The following is a 15441-nucleotide window of genomic DNA, read 5'->3' on the forward strand; positions in this document are numbered from 1 at the left end:
GAGCGTGCATATTTTCAGCCGTTAGGTACGATAATTTTACCCCCGATTGTGGATCATGTTATAGCAGCTGATTGAACACCTCCCTTAGAGTTTATATTTAATTAAACTAATAATTTTATAAAGACCCTATCTCTCCAAATCCAATAAAAGATTAAGATTTGTTTTTCTCTTGTGGAATGGAAGCAAAAGGAGATGGGACTAGAGGCGGATTAAATATCAGGAATATTGGTCGGACAATAGATGTTAATGAGGGTAACGGGAAACAGCAACCATCCTTTAGGAGGGCCCTGAAGCTATCTCGCCATGCAATGCACACACAATAACTACTGTACTGTATATGACAAGTTCCCATATGCACTTTATTTTTATTTATGCATTAATGTCCTTTAGGGGTTTAGGGGGAAATTTACTAAAGGAAATTTGTAAAAGATAGGTGTATTTGTATCCAGAAATACACTTATTTTTGACATTTACTATCCCGAAAATACGGCAATTCGTATTCGTATTGATAGCACATCAATACAACTACGAATTGCCGTATTTTCGGGATAGTAAATGTCAAAAATAAGTGTATTTCTGGAGACAAATACACCTATTTTTACACCTATTTTTTACACATTTCCTTTAGTAAATTTCCCCCTTATTGTCAGGTTTATGACCTGCAATACATCAGTGTGTTTTTGTATATTTTTGCCTATTTGAATGTGAATCTTCTTCTAATGTACTGGGTTTTTTTTCAACATGTTTATGTATAATAAAAAAGATTTATATATATATTAAAAAAAAGAATACTCGTACATCAGCAAAGGCGTTATGAAACTTTCGATAGTTTTACCCCAGGGCCCAGAAAACTGATGAGATGTTGTGGCTCTGTATGGGTGTTTCTTATCAGACTGCCCATAAATTATAGCTACTAGTTGTATACGACATTAACTACAGGAATAAGCTTCGGAATGCTATGCATCAAGCTCCGAAGAGTTATGGACAATTCAATTTTTTTACCAAGAGATGATCATTAAAGAAATCATACAAGGTCAAATTGCATTTGGAATTTATTGCATGCATATCATGTATATTGTGCTGGTTTTGAGGAAAACAAATATCACAGCAAATAAGAAATTCAGTATTGCAGGCAGCAATGTTAGTACAAACAATTGTGTAATTGTGTAATTTTCCCAAATATACTGCTACTGCTGTTATGGAAATATCTAGCAACAAGCATTTCAGCTTAGACATCCCCATATAAGCCCTTTGGGTGGAATATGACATGCCCCCTCAAAAGCACACCACACTTCACATGCTGCATTCTACCACAAACTATAATCTCTCTGGACTTAGTTTTCAGAAGTAGGCAAGCTCTAGGTGTAGAAATAAACAGACCATTCATTATGATCTGCATTGGTGTTGCTGCAAAACATGTTTATTCTGCATTTGTCATAAGTCCCATTATTCTACTGTATATATTTTGTAGAAGTACACAGACTAGCCATTGTGAATCCTGTGTTTGTATTAGCGCTACAAGCTGTAAACACATTTTTGACACACTTGCCAAGAAGCAGAACACGATTCAGTCTTCCACAGAGCATTATGGGTAGAGAGAAATGGTTGAGAATATAAATTACTGTCAGCCTCTACCACCTCTGATTGGGGGCTATTCTACTTGTCCACTACCCTTTCTGTGAAGTATTTTTCCCTCAGATGTCCCCTGAACCTACCTCCCTCCATTTTCAATGTATGTCATGTTCAAATACTTCTTTTCATTTAAAGAAGCGAAGTATGGACAGAGGGCCTGATTTAGATGTGGACGGAGGCAATTAACATTACTGTGCACATCTGTAGGACCTGCTCGGCATGTGTGCTAATGGGTCCTACAACACAGTATGCAATCCGGCATCATAATTTTAGCAATTGATAGTCTGATGCCATTTGGGTGCAGGGAGGGGAGGGAGGACAGCCTCCATTTCACCAAATACAGGCGTGTCTCCATCATTTAGAGGGAGGGACGAGGCAAGGGATCTCTGTCTCCAGTGAAATATTTTGCTGGTCTACAAATTTTAATTCAGTAAAAGTGATGTTTTAATATTGTCTTGGGTCACTTAAAAGGACAATTGCCTATCAAGTAATAATAATTGGTTAGTCCAGGAGTGTTGGAATGTTTTTTTAAAAGAACAGTTTGTTGATGAATAATGTGGAAAAGAATTGGAAAACAAATATTGTGTCAATCTTGTCCAAAAATATTTGGGACAGTATCAACTCTGTTGCTGAAAAGAGCCCTAAGAAACATGCTTTATATTTTTTAAACTAATGTTTAGTGTACTGTAATCCTGTCATAAGATTGTATCTGCAGTTTTATTACTTGCAAAATTGGTTTTCTATGCACTTTTGACAATTTAAACGCGGTATGAGACTGTCATCATCAGCTCATAACTTGCACCACATTTTCAGTACCCGCAAAGGGGCACATTTTCGTCTTTCAGCTGTCCATATTGTGCGCATTTCTCAATGACGTGTCCTTATTATTCTTTGGGCGCATCTGCATGACATGTCCAATCCCCATCAAAGCCCCGTGAATAAGGGACACTAATGTGTGGTGTAACATAAGTAAGGGGAACAATTTAGTGATCAATTGGGAAATCAATTGGGAAAATGTGTTCGGTTTTCTTTGTATAAGCAATCATAACTAAAACTTTCCAGGAAAAAAATGCACATTACAAAGAGCATTTGTGTTCAACTGTGAATACAGTTAATAATGCAGAAATGAATCAATGATTGATAACCCCTAGTCTGACTCCTCCACCATTTGCAAAAGTAGAAGTGCAGCCAGTACGTTATTTAAAAAAAAATACTCCATCAGTAAGAGCAGTAAGAGATGGATTAGGGACCAACTGTCTAACTAAGAGAAACATAAAGGTGGTATACTCATCTGAATTATTGGTGTGTAGTTTCGGTGAAAGTTTCCCACCAACACACTATCCTCCTTTTTGATGAACAGTTTAGCTTTAATATATGCATTAATCTTCGAACAAACCAACATGCTATTAAGATGTTTTTTTTTTTCTGAATTGAAATTGTTGCTGGTGTAGAACAAATGTTATAAACCATTGTTTTGTATACTATAACATTGCAATCTCATTTTGCTGAATGGTGTTAATCATGTTATAATGTGACATTACATATCAGAGATTTGATAACTGATGACACACACTCACTTTGGAGAATACCGTTACCACTATCTTAAAGAAGCAATGTGACTAGTAAGTTCTTTCAATGCCAGAGCAATTTACATTTTTTATTATATACAAGGTAAAATTTTTCTTTAATGGTATACAATTAAAAGTTGTCTTTGAAATTAAACTGCCTGTCGGTGTCCTGCGGTAATCAGCTGGCTGTCTGGCACCAGATACATTCCTGCTGCAGGTGGCACATTTTGGGAGGTGAAAGGCTACTGGAGGAACAATGCAAGGTGAGAGACTGTGTGTTTGGGGGGTTGCATAATGTATAAGGGGCACTACTACAGTGCGGCATAATGTTTATTAGGGTAATACTGTAGGTGTAATATTAATGGGCTCTTTGTGGTGTAATGTGAATAAGGGACACTATTGTGTGGTGTAACATAAGTAAGGGGCACTATTTAGTGACATCAATTGGGAAAAATGTGTTCTGTTTTCTTTGTGTGACCTACAGCAATTAAATTGCCACTTTATGTAGTAGAACCATCAAATACCAGATGTATGACTATGGCACATGTTTAAATCCCCTGAGGGATGAGCTCTGTTGTGTGTATTTTAATACAGAGTATGATAGAAGCTTGTATGTTGTTCTAATATATTTGTAAGAACATAAATTAAGCAGTGCGTGGAGTCAGGAATAGTAAAGGAAAGAGTCTATGCCTGGAGGCATATGCTGGTGCTAGGTGAGCCTGTGTACTTTAAATCCCATGGCCTATTTTTGTCATCTGTTCGGTGTTATGCAGGGTGCCACTGAGGGGATAATGCTCAGTTATTTAAGCATGCTAAAATAAAATTATATCTTGGCCTCTAAACCTAAAAATGTTGCGTCCCCTCTAACAATGACTAACATAGCAATTACAGAGATTGCTTCCTACAGGTGTTAAGTATGTACATTTGTAAGTGGCTATATCTGTAATTTACTTAAGCTGCGTACACTTTAGATGATCTTTTAAATTATATGCATGATAACGAACAGTCATAAAGACATTTTTCTGTACTGTATATCATCTTAATTGTATGCACTATTTGGTCATTGGCGATGTCCTGTGACATTTGTACATGCAGCTCAATCTGAGGATATCATCAATGACAGCATACTATAGGATGTGGTCACTGACAATATCTTTTGTGTCATTAGGGGTTAATTAGACCTGATCACTGCTCTGCTAAATTGCAGAGCACTCTGATCAGGTATACGGGTACTTGTGTATTATCAGGGCGCCCGATGTAATGTAAATCGTATACGATATCGTATCCGATTTATCGGCCGATTTGCGGCTGATTTTTGGACGATTAGATCTGCGATGCGATTTAGCAGCTGATTTGCGTCCGATTTTCGGCTGATTTTTTGCCGATTTTCGGCCATTTCCTGCCAATTTGCATGCTATTCCATCCTTGCACACCCCCAGGTACTATGCGATGGTATGCGATGGTATGCAATGCGATGTGATTTTTGGGAAAATGCCCCTGATTGTACAATTAAATATAGCATAGCATTGCATGCCAGCAAGTGGCATGCGATGCGATTCACAATGTTAAATGCACCCCCATTGTCAATGACACCCCCACTATCAACGCCAATCCGAAGCGTGGCGAGCGCAGCGAGCCCACGAGGGGCGGCGGTACGCGTCCTCCGACCTTTTCTTACCCCCACTATCCACGGCGGCATGGAGTTGATTCTAGATAGTGTGGCGAGCGCAGCGAGCCCGAAGTGTGGCGAGCGGACGCGTATTACTTTATTGCTCGGTGCCTTGCTGCGCTCGCCACACTATCCAAACTCAACTCCACGCCGATGTGGATAGTGGGGGTATGAAAAGGTCGGAGGATGCGTACCGACGCCCCTCGTGGGCTCGCTGCGCTCGCCACGCTTCGGGTTGGCGTTGATAGTGGGGGTGGCGTTGACAATGGGGGTGCATTTAACATTGTAAGCACCCATCAGGGTGCTTGTACAATTAAAAATCTAATCGCATCACATGCATCGCATGGCATGCATCACATGCCGCTATATTGCATGCGATGCACTATGATGGTAATCAGGGGTGTGCAAGGTGTGCAATGATGGAACAGCATGCAAATCGGCTGGAAAACGCAAAAAATCGGCCGAAAATCGCATCCGATTTTTGCATGCGATTTGCACCCGATTTTCGGCCGATTTCGCGGGCGCCCTGATAATACACAAATACCAGTATATGCTGCCCAGCCGGAGTGAAATCCCGCCCCATGCAAGCCTGAAAGTTTCTTATCACAGGGTGCAAAAATTGGCCAGCCTGGGAATTTGGAGCCGTGCAATCAGGGCTGCATATCCCCCATTGTTCTGTGAGTTTGCACTATATGTTTATCCAGGAGTTTAATGGATTTCAAGGCAAATCATGAGACATCATATCGTTTGCAGTCTCATCATGTGTACCCAGCTAAAAAACTTTAGAGCAGTTAATGGTGAAATTGGACTTCAATCCTGAAAGTATAATTTGCAGAAGAGTTAAATATCACGTAACACAATGTTATCACCGAATCCCATTTGTTCGGCACGTAGAGATCTGATAGACAATCCCAGAATAATGTTATCTGGTGACAGAGATCAAAATACTGTAAGCTGTCCGATTTGTTAAACAACCCACTGAATAAAGAAGACAACCGAGTTCATCTGTGAAACTTTCCCCAGCTGTATGTAAATATGGTAATAAGAGTATTTATATGTCTGATGTTTCAAAGTAAAGGGAAATCCTCTTTACAGTGGATTACATATATTGCAATTCAAAACAATTCTAATTAAAAAAATAAGTGATTTTTAAAACGTATTGATATCTTATTATTTGTTTTTTATTAATTGTTATAACAGGTTGGAGAAACAGAAACAAAATTAAATTGAGCTAGGAAGTATGAGATACCATCAACACAAAGGTATGTTATACTGGCTACAAAGAGCTACAGGATCTAGCCAAGAGGTTGTGGCAAGGAAGGGTAATTGTATCCTTACGTTATTTTCAAAAATAATTACTGTGTGTGCAGGGCCAGTGCAAGGCATCTAGGCACCCTAGGCAAACCTACAGGATACCCCCCCCCCAATAGAGGCAGGAAGCACCTCGTGTAAAAAAGAAATAGCTGCCATTGACACCCGACCCCCCCCTCCCAGCCCCCCCCCCCCATCCCGCACCACTTTGTAAAAATAATTACCATGCAGAGGAGGATGGAACCCCCCCATAGAGGGGGGAAGCAAGCACCACCGTGTTAAAAAAAAATCACTGCCACCGTGCTCCACCTTACTCCCACCCCAGAGTTTTGGCTAACAGTCACTGCAGTGCAATGCATTCAGATCAGGTAACAAGGGCAGATGATGTTACTCTCTCCCTTCTCTCCGCAGTGACACACTACCCCCCCCCATAGAGGGAGGAAGGGGGGGGGGTGTCACCGGGGAGAGAGTAACATCATCTGCTCTTGTTACCTGGTCTTAATGCATGGCACTGCAGACAGTGACAAGGAAGCACAACCTTGTAAAAAAAAATGACTGCCAGTGGACCCCCCCCCCCCCCAATAGAGGCAGGAAGCACCACCGTGTAAAAAAGAAATAGCTGCCATTGATACCTGACCCCCCACCCCGCACCACTTTGTAAAAATAATTACCATGCAGAGGAGGATGAAACCCCCCCATAGAGGGGGGAAGCAAGCACCACCGTGTTAAAAAAAAATATGAAGATGGAGAGGATGAACAGCTCGGCTCAGACGGTGTCACCGAGTAGCTGGGCTGGGGGAGGGGGGTGGGCGGCGGCGGCTCCTCCACCCGCCGGAGATTTACAAGACATTGCTCACTCACTGTCTGTGCCGCTGACGCTGACTTGCCGGCGGGGGCAGGGGCTGCTGCCGCCGCCGCCGAAGTCTCCCGCTGGCTGCTGTAGCTGTAGGCCCACCTGGCCAGGCCTGATGAATTGCGACTGACTGACTAGTCTGTCAGCGCCTGGCAGGCGGCAGCGCAGCAAGTTGCTACACTACACGGGCGGGCTCCGGCGGGGGGGGGACGGACGGGGTGGGGGAATACTTACATAATAGCTGCACACTTGTTTCTGTAGAAGTCCTGCAGGCAGCTTGCTTCTTGATCCTTCCTCTGCGGACTGCGGTAGCGCCGTAGCTTCCTGCTGCTGCTTCTGCTACTGCTACTGGCCGGCTCACTACCGCCCTCCAGTGGCCGGCGCCCTAGGCAAATGCCTAACCTTGCCTAGTGATGGCGCCGGCCCTGGGTGTGTGACCAGGTTACGGGTTTCTTCCATTGTTCCTCACTACAGAAATTACAGGATTGATTTAGAATTTTTTTTTGTAATTGAAGAGGGCTAAGATAACACTTATTTTGCAAGTTACAGAGGAATTAGCTGGAATGTGCATTGCAAAAAAAGTGACCATTTAGCAAGTAAATTGGACAAGACCTATGAGCAAAAACTAAGATTCTTTTTCACACTTTATATGAGTCTTCTGAAAAAAGGGAAGTTGAGCCAAATATTATACCACATAGAAAAGGCGGTACTTGTGTATTATTATGGCGCCCCCTTTACCTACGTACGTTAACGTAGTGAAATCGCATCGCATCTCATAACGATACCATGCGATGCGATTTTACCCTTCCCGCCCACTGGGAATCCCGCCCTCTGGCCACTGGAGGGTGCCAGTTTTCAGCAAGAGGTGCCCGTGGAGGTGAGTGGCACCGGCGGTGAGTGGCACCACTACCCCCCCCCTGTACAGAGGCCGGGGGGCGGGTGAGCACCGGAGCATCCCCCCCCTTGCCTGGGGCGCTCTGGTGCCTTACACCGGCACTGCCTCTGGCACATCTGGCAGAATTTCACTCTGAGGTGATTTTTTGGGGAGATAAGAGGTTTATTGGAGAGCTACAGTGAATTAGAGGTGTTTCAGTGAATTTTGGTCATTTTTGGTCGGATTTTGATCGATTTGAGGATGGCAGCATCTTCTTCGTCATCTACTGTGACCCTGTTCACACTGCCACAGAGTGAGGAGGATGCTGTGCGGTTTTTACAGGACCGCCATCTGCTGCCAGTGACGGCGACATGCAGCAATGGACACCCCATGAAGTTGTCCATAAAAGAATGTATGTGGAGGTGCTACATCAAGAGCTGTTGGAAGAAGGTGAGCCTGAGAGCAGGGCTTTTCTTTCCAGGGTGCCGCTTGCCGTTCGTGAAGTTGATCTGGTTTATATACTCCTGGTGCGAGGAGATGACTTCCATTGACTTTTGTGACCGGGAGCTAAACCTGTCGAACAAGACAGCTGTACTTTATAATGGCTTGATAGGGGAGGCATGCAAAATGGATTTGTTGGCACAGCCGCAGTGCCGCATTGGGGACCCTGGTCAAATAGTAGAAATAGATGAGACTCTATTGGTAAAAAGGCAGAGCAATGTGGGGCGAGTTTTACCCCAACAGTGGGTTTTCGGAGGAATCTCGCATGAGACGGGCCAATGCTTCATGACCCCAAAACGGGACACCTGCACCCTGATCAATGATAATATTGAGCACAACAATTTTTAGCGACTGCTGGCGTGCTTACAGCACACAAGAACTGCAACACGCCGGATACCAGCATGCGCGTGTCAATCATAAACTTTGTAGATCCCGACAGCGGAACTCACACGCAAAATATTGAGCGGCTTTGGGGATGTGGTAAATTGAGAAATAAGCGCCATCGAGGTACTGCTCGCCACCAATTACAATCGTACATGCAAGAATTTGTGTGGAGAAAATGCCTTGCATGCGATAACCCATTTGAGCGCATGTTGCATGCATTCACACTGCTACCTAAAGTCAATTGAGTTTTCCATTCCTGTGTTTTTTTATTCTCATTCGTGTTGTTTTTACTGTCACTGTTATTGTCCTGTAATTGCCACTTTTATTGCTCATTATTGATGCTATTTATTGTTCTATGATATTTTATCGTTATATATTTACTAAATTAATACAGTTATTTGTTAACACCTGTTGTCATTACTGTGTCAGATGATTCATATTGCTGGTGTGAATGTGTCCCCAAGGCCCCCAACCCCTCCACTATCCACGCCATCCCGAAGTGTGGCGAGTGGCAGCGGAATGTGTCCTCCGACCTTTTCATACCCCCACTATCCACGTCGGCGAGGAGTTGATTTTATATAGTGTGGCGAGCGCAGCAAGCCACCGAGCCTGAAGCGTGGCGAGCGCAGCGAGCCCCGCGAGGGGACGTAGAATACATGTAACATAATCTATGTCCGCTCGCCACGCTCTGGGCTCGGGGGCTCGTTGCGCTCGCCACACTATATAAAATCAACTCCACGCCGACGTGGATAGTGGGGGTATGAAAAGGTCGGAGGACGCGTTCCACTGCCCCTCTCGGGGTTTGCTGTGCTCACCACGCTTTGGGGTGGTGTGGATACTGGGGTCTCATTGTAAGCACCCATCACAGCACATGTTCATTGTACACACCCATAACAGCACATGCCATGGGTGCTTTTACAATGCGATATTGCATCGCATCGCATTTGGTGCATCGCATCCGGTGCTATGCCATCCAATGCGACATTCATTGTATAAGCACTCCTGTACAGTTAACATGGACATCGCATCGCATCTCATCCGCATAGCACTATGAACGGTTTGTGATGCGATGCAATGCGATTTCACTACCCTGAATAGCCTGCTCCGCAAATGCCGTAGTGGGCGCCGTGATAATACACAAGAACCGAAATGGCTTCTGTCACAGCTGGCTGAGGTTTTTTGTCCCCCGTATTTTTAGAACCAGGACCGGTCAAAGAGTTCAGGGCTGGTTTCAGAAATACGGGGGACCCCTATGCTTTTTATCACCCGTTTTTTTGGATCCAGGTCTGGCTCAATGAGCCTGGGGTTGGGTTTGCTCAGGAGTGGGGACTCCATACCATTATTTTTTTCTTTATTAAATACCGCACACTTTCATGTAAAAAAAAAATCACACATGTCTAAATAAAAACACACATTTCCACTAATTCGCACATTTTCAAGATTAAAATTTGCACATTTTCATGACTTAAAAATATATTGCACCGTATCACACTCTTCACCTTCAAATTCGCATCCCATTAAATAGTCGATTTTTTTCAAAAAAACATTCCCGATTTTGGAAAATGCGATAATGTGCGATCATCACATCCCATTAAATGTCACCCGTGGTTTCAAAATAGAGTACACAAACCCATTGACAGCCACCACCTTATACCAGGCAGATATGGGCTCTAAGTCTATGTACAATGTGTACAGTACATTGGAATGTGGCCACACAGCTGCAGCAGTCATTGGCAGCCTGGGCCTGTAAACAGACAATCAGCAGCTTTTATGAATGGCTGCTGACAGTTCAGTCGTTTGTTCTACGTAATTCTGTGCAGTCTATGCAGACTTTATTCCTCACATGGCCAACTGCATGTAAGGGGCCCCCACTGCCAGAGAGAAAGCTGCTGGAATTAACGTGTTTAAGATTAGGGTTTATAGGTAAAAAAGGAAAATAGAGATAACTGTTAATGGAGTAGGCTATGTACGGTACTACCATCACCCACATTATGCAGATAGGGCACTCCATTATCAATACCAACAATCAGGGCTTTTGTCCAAACTGCCAGGAATGTTGGGAGATACAGTATGGTAGAGTATGTTCTACTCCTGTGGGCCATATGTATCAAGCTTCAAAAAGTGATAAAGTGGAGAGTGATAAACAGCCAGCCAATCAGCTCCTACCTGTCATTTTTCAAACCCAGCCTGTAACACGGCAGATAAGAACTGATTGGCTGGCTGTTTATCACTCTGCACTTTATCACTTTTTGAAGCTTGATACATCTGGCCTTGTGTTTAGCAAGTCCACCACGCACATAAAAGTTTTCTTTGCATTACAGGGACAGGAAGGGATTTGTAAGGCATGGTAACTGATCTTATCAAGGCAATATACCAGGTCTGGCCAACCTGTGGCTCCGCAGCCTTTGGGAAACTACACATCCCAGCATGCCTTGCCATAGTTTTAGCATTCCCAATTTGCAAAACAGAGGCAATGTAAGCTGGGACTTGTTGTTTCACAACAGCTAGAGAGCCACAGGTTGGCCAGGCCTGCACGACACCCTCATTGGCTGTGTGCCCACCTTTCCTTGCAGTGTCCTGATTTCAACTTGCCTCCGGGCAACTAGGATGAGCTTACTCCTCTGCCCAAATAACAAAATGCAGTGGCACAAAAGAGAAAAATAGTTGATACTGTTCTTGCGCAGTTATTAAACTAGAAATAAAACAATACTTCCCTGTCAATTTCTGTGGTCCTTCATGGGTTTCTCAACATATGTATAAAATATTGGTTCAAAACATATGGAGATAAAAACATGAATATATTGTATATAACAAAATGTAAAGAGATAATGCAATCAACAAAGAAAGTAGGTAAAAATACAAGATGGGTTGGAGGTTTACCAGAGTTGCATGTATCAGAGATGGAGGCTCCAGTACCGGTCTTTTTACCTACTTGCTTTGATAATCTTTTCAAGAGAATACATTTTGATAAGTAAAGGCCCATACACACTGGGCGACTTTCAAGTTATCTCATCCCAGTGTGGATGGGGCAACGATGGGCGATGAGCCGTTATGCTCATTGCTGCTGGTACTAATATCAGGAGAATGGCAGAGTGGAAAACGCAACTGCAAAAACAGGCGAAAAACGCTCAGTTGTGTATGCACTGAGCGTTTATCAGCCCAGCGATTTTCCCCATAATCGTTATCCATACACACTGGGTAAAGATCCCCAGTGTGTATGGACCTTATTACATTATATTATCTTTGTTTTTGTTTCCGTATGCCTTGAATCAATATTTTATACATACCACAGTGATTAAAAGATACAGAGATTGATAAAAACATTGTTGAACTCTAATGGCTGTGGCGCAAGCATTAGCAACAGTGGTGTATTGGTACCCCCCCTAAACACACAGACACACACCATCTTATATAAATATATGTATGCATGTATAGAATAGAATCCCTTTATTCGTCTCACAATGGAGAAATTTCAGTGTTACAGCAAGGTTCAAGTACAGATAAGAGTAGTAGCATAATAATAAGAACACACATAATAAGATAAGATCCAAACAATATAACTCAAGAATCTAGGAACATGCAGGTCTTCTTCAGACCATGACAGACCATGTACGTATGTTATGGATATTATGTTTAGAATAAAGAGAATGTGACATCTATGGTCCTGTTAGGACCTTTGGGAGCAGGAGCCCGGCAGCAGATGACTCCATTGCCTCCCAGAGTTCTGCCTCTGATTAGCAAGGACCGTGCATAGGGGATGCAGTTGAAATCCCGGTGGTCTGAATCCTGACGGTCGAAATCCCGACGCCGAAATCCCGACCGCCAAAGTCCCGGCACTTGGTCCCTCTGTGGGTGTCTATGACACCCATAGAGGGAGAATAAATTAGTGTGAGGAGCGTAGCGAGGCACCGGGCCAGCTGCGTGGCTATTGCAGTGAGCCTGCAAGTGGGGGCAATCCACCTCCCCCTTGGCGGGATTTCGGCGGTTGGGATTCCAGCGTCCGGATTTTGACCGCCGGATTCCGACCGCCGGGATTTCAAACCAATACCGTGCATAGGTCCCGTAACGTCTCTGAGTACATGGCAGAGACAGGCTTCCATATACCTGCAGGCATTTTGTTTTGCATCCCGGTGGAATAATCAGATTCTGCAATGTGATTCTGGGCACTAATGTCATGCACAGATTGCATTCAGCATGCAATTATTGATAAACGTGTCACTTTCATGTCTCTAGTGAACTGTCATATTGTACTATAAAAAGAAAGAGGTGTGTCACATTTACTCTGCTTTCCTCACTACACAGAGCTTTAATCCCTGGAACATTCTTGCTGTAAAGGTGCAGAGGGCAGGTAAATAGCTTTAGCGTTTTTTGGGCTCATGCTGAGCTGAAGTTACCTCACTGGGATGCTACAAATGTACATATAGCTATATTAGACACATTTATAGATGTATCCAGCTATTCCCTGGCATCATATCCCTGGTTTCCATTATGCATAATGATGCCCAACTAGTTCATGAACACAACAAAAGTGTGAATACACATTCACTATTAGTTTAATCTGAGTTCTAATAAAGATGGATGTTGCCGATAGCAAACAAATCAGATTTTATTTCTTATTTATTTACCACCTTCTAAAAGATAATAGATAGAATCTGATTGGTTGGTTTGGGCAACATCCCATCTTCATTAGAAATCCCATTTTAGTAAATTCCCCCATAGTGTCTAAGTATGAATGAGGATAGCGCTCTCAGCTGCAGCGGTAAATACAACATATTCTTATTATTATTAGATTAGCAGAGGCCCACAGTTAAGGTTAATGTCACATCAAGAGTCCAACTTCCCATCTTCTATAATCTCCATCATTTCTGTGCTGCACAGCCTGATAACTGCTACAACAGGCATATAATTTGAACAATATATGTAATGCAACAATCATCCCTACTAACAGATTAATCTATCCTCTTAAATGGTCTCAATGGTACAAATATGCTCTCATTGGTGGAATGATAATGTTGAACATGTGGTTTGACTCTTACAACAAATACAAAAAAGTCAAAACCATGGTAACTGTATTTGTTTTGTTGAAAAAGAGGCATTTGAAAGACAGAACATTTTATGATTAACCCCTTCGCTGCTGAGAGTTTCCTCACTTTATTGCTATGGGCATTTTCTGATGTTAGCACTAATCACGTTTCAACATAAATATCACTGATACTATTTATGCAGTACCCATAGTTATAAAGTACTATGTTTATTTGCAGAAGACTTTGTATTTTCAGAAAATACCATTTTGAACCACATTAAACAATTTTTGGCACAAGATGTAGGAGTTGTGAATTTTTTTTGTGTGTGTGCCCTGTGTGTCTGATATTAACCAGACAGTAACTACTAAGGAATAAGGGTGTGCACCCGGCCATTTTTTTTTGTTCCTACAGTATTATTAACCTCAGTAACATTTATTTCCAAGTATATTCTGAACATTTTACACACAAGATTGTTTTGAGGCCAAAAGCTTTCACTGAGGTAGCTGGATGTCTAGGCTAAGTGATACACGTGGGCCAGGGTTGCCTACCCTCCCGGATTGGCCATGAGGGTCCCGGAAATCGGGTCCCCCTCCCAGTCCCCCGGAAAGGTGGGCAATCCTCCCGGAATCTGCCTCACCCTCCCGATCTCCCCAGCAGTTTAGCCCCACCCCTCAGTGAGGCCCCGCAAATTGGGGGGATTTCCAGTGCTGGGGGCGGGTCTTGATGACGTCTACATCAGGCCCCTGCCCCCACACTTGATGATGACAGTCTCCTCTCCGGTCTTCTCCCGGAGAGGAGAATTTAAAAGTAGGCAGGTTGCCATTTTAAAAAATAGGCCTCAAAGAGCACATATAAAAACTCTCAGAAACCGTTGGATTGACTTCACATATATTAAAAATATTCATATAAAATTAATAACAATCAATTTAATAAACCATTTGGTCTTGGATTTAATAACAAAAAATTTAAATAAATAAAATCAAGCACAGATATATGCTGCAGCACTCTCCTCACTGTCCGCTCCTAGTAGAACCTGGAAAACATATGGGCCATCTCAAGAGTTGGTATAATTACCATCCGCCTATTTGGAATGAGGGATCAGAGTCCTTAGCAGGTACTTGATGGTTCCTATTTGATGAATAAGAGAGAGGGCAAAGTCCCATTGTAATCCAATTGATAGGCGTGGAGAAATCCAATGCTGGTGAGCTTGAGGCAAATACTGGTCCATCCAGACTGGTTCGGGCAGTAAGTTGAATGTCAGGGTAGTGCTGTGACTTGTAGTCCAACTAACGCATTTCTCTGTGAAGCAGCTTTAGGTCTGACTATACCTGTAATGTAAAGCAGCTGCTACGCAGTCACATCACTCTTGCCCATTGTGCCACTACCCTGTTTTTTCCCACACTTTTTTGGTAGATGGTAAAAATACCCTTTTTGGGTACTCAAAGAGCACATACTGCAAAGAAAAGAGGTGCAAGACGGAATTGTCCTTGGGCCCTCCTACCCACCCTTATGTTGTTTAAATAGGACATGCACACTTTAACAAACCAATTATTTCAACGACAGGGTCTGCCACACGACTGTGGCTGAAATTATTGTGGGGGTTTTGGGCCCCCACCAGAAAAGAA

The sequence above is a fragment of the Crinia signifera genome, chromosome 3, assembly GCF_055691185.1.
Source record: "Crinia signifera chromosome 3, ASM5569118v1, whole genome shotgun sequence".
NCBI lineage: Eukaryota > Metazoa > Chordata > Amphibia > Anura > Myobatrachidae > Crinia > Crinia signifera.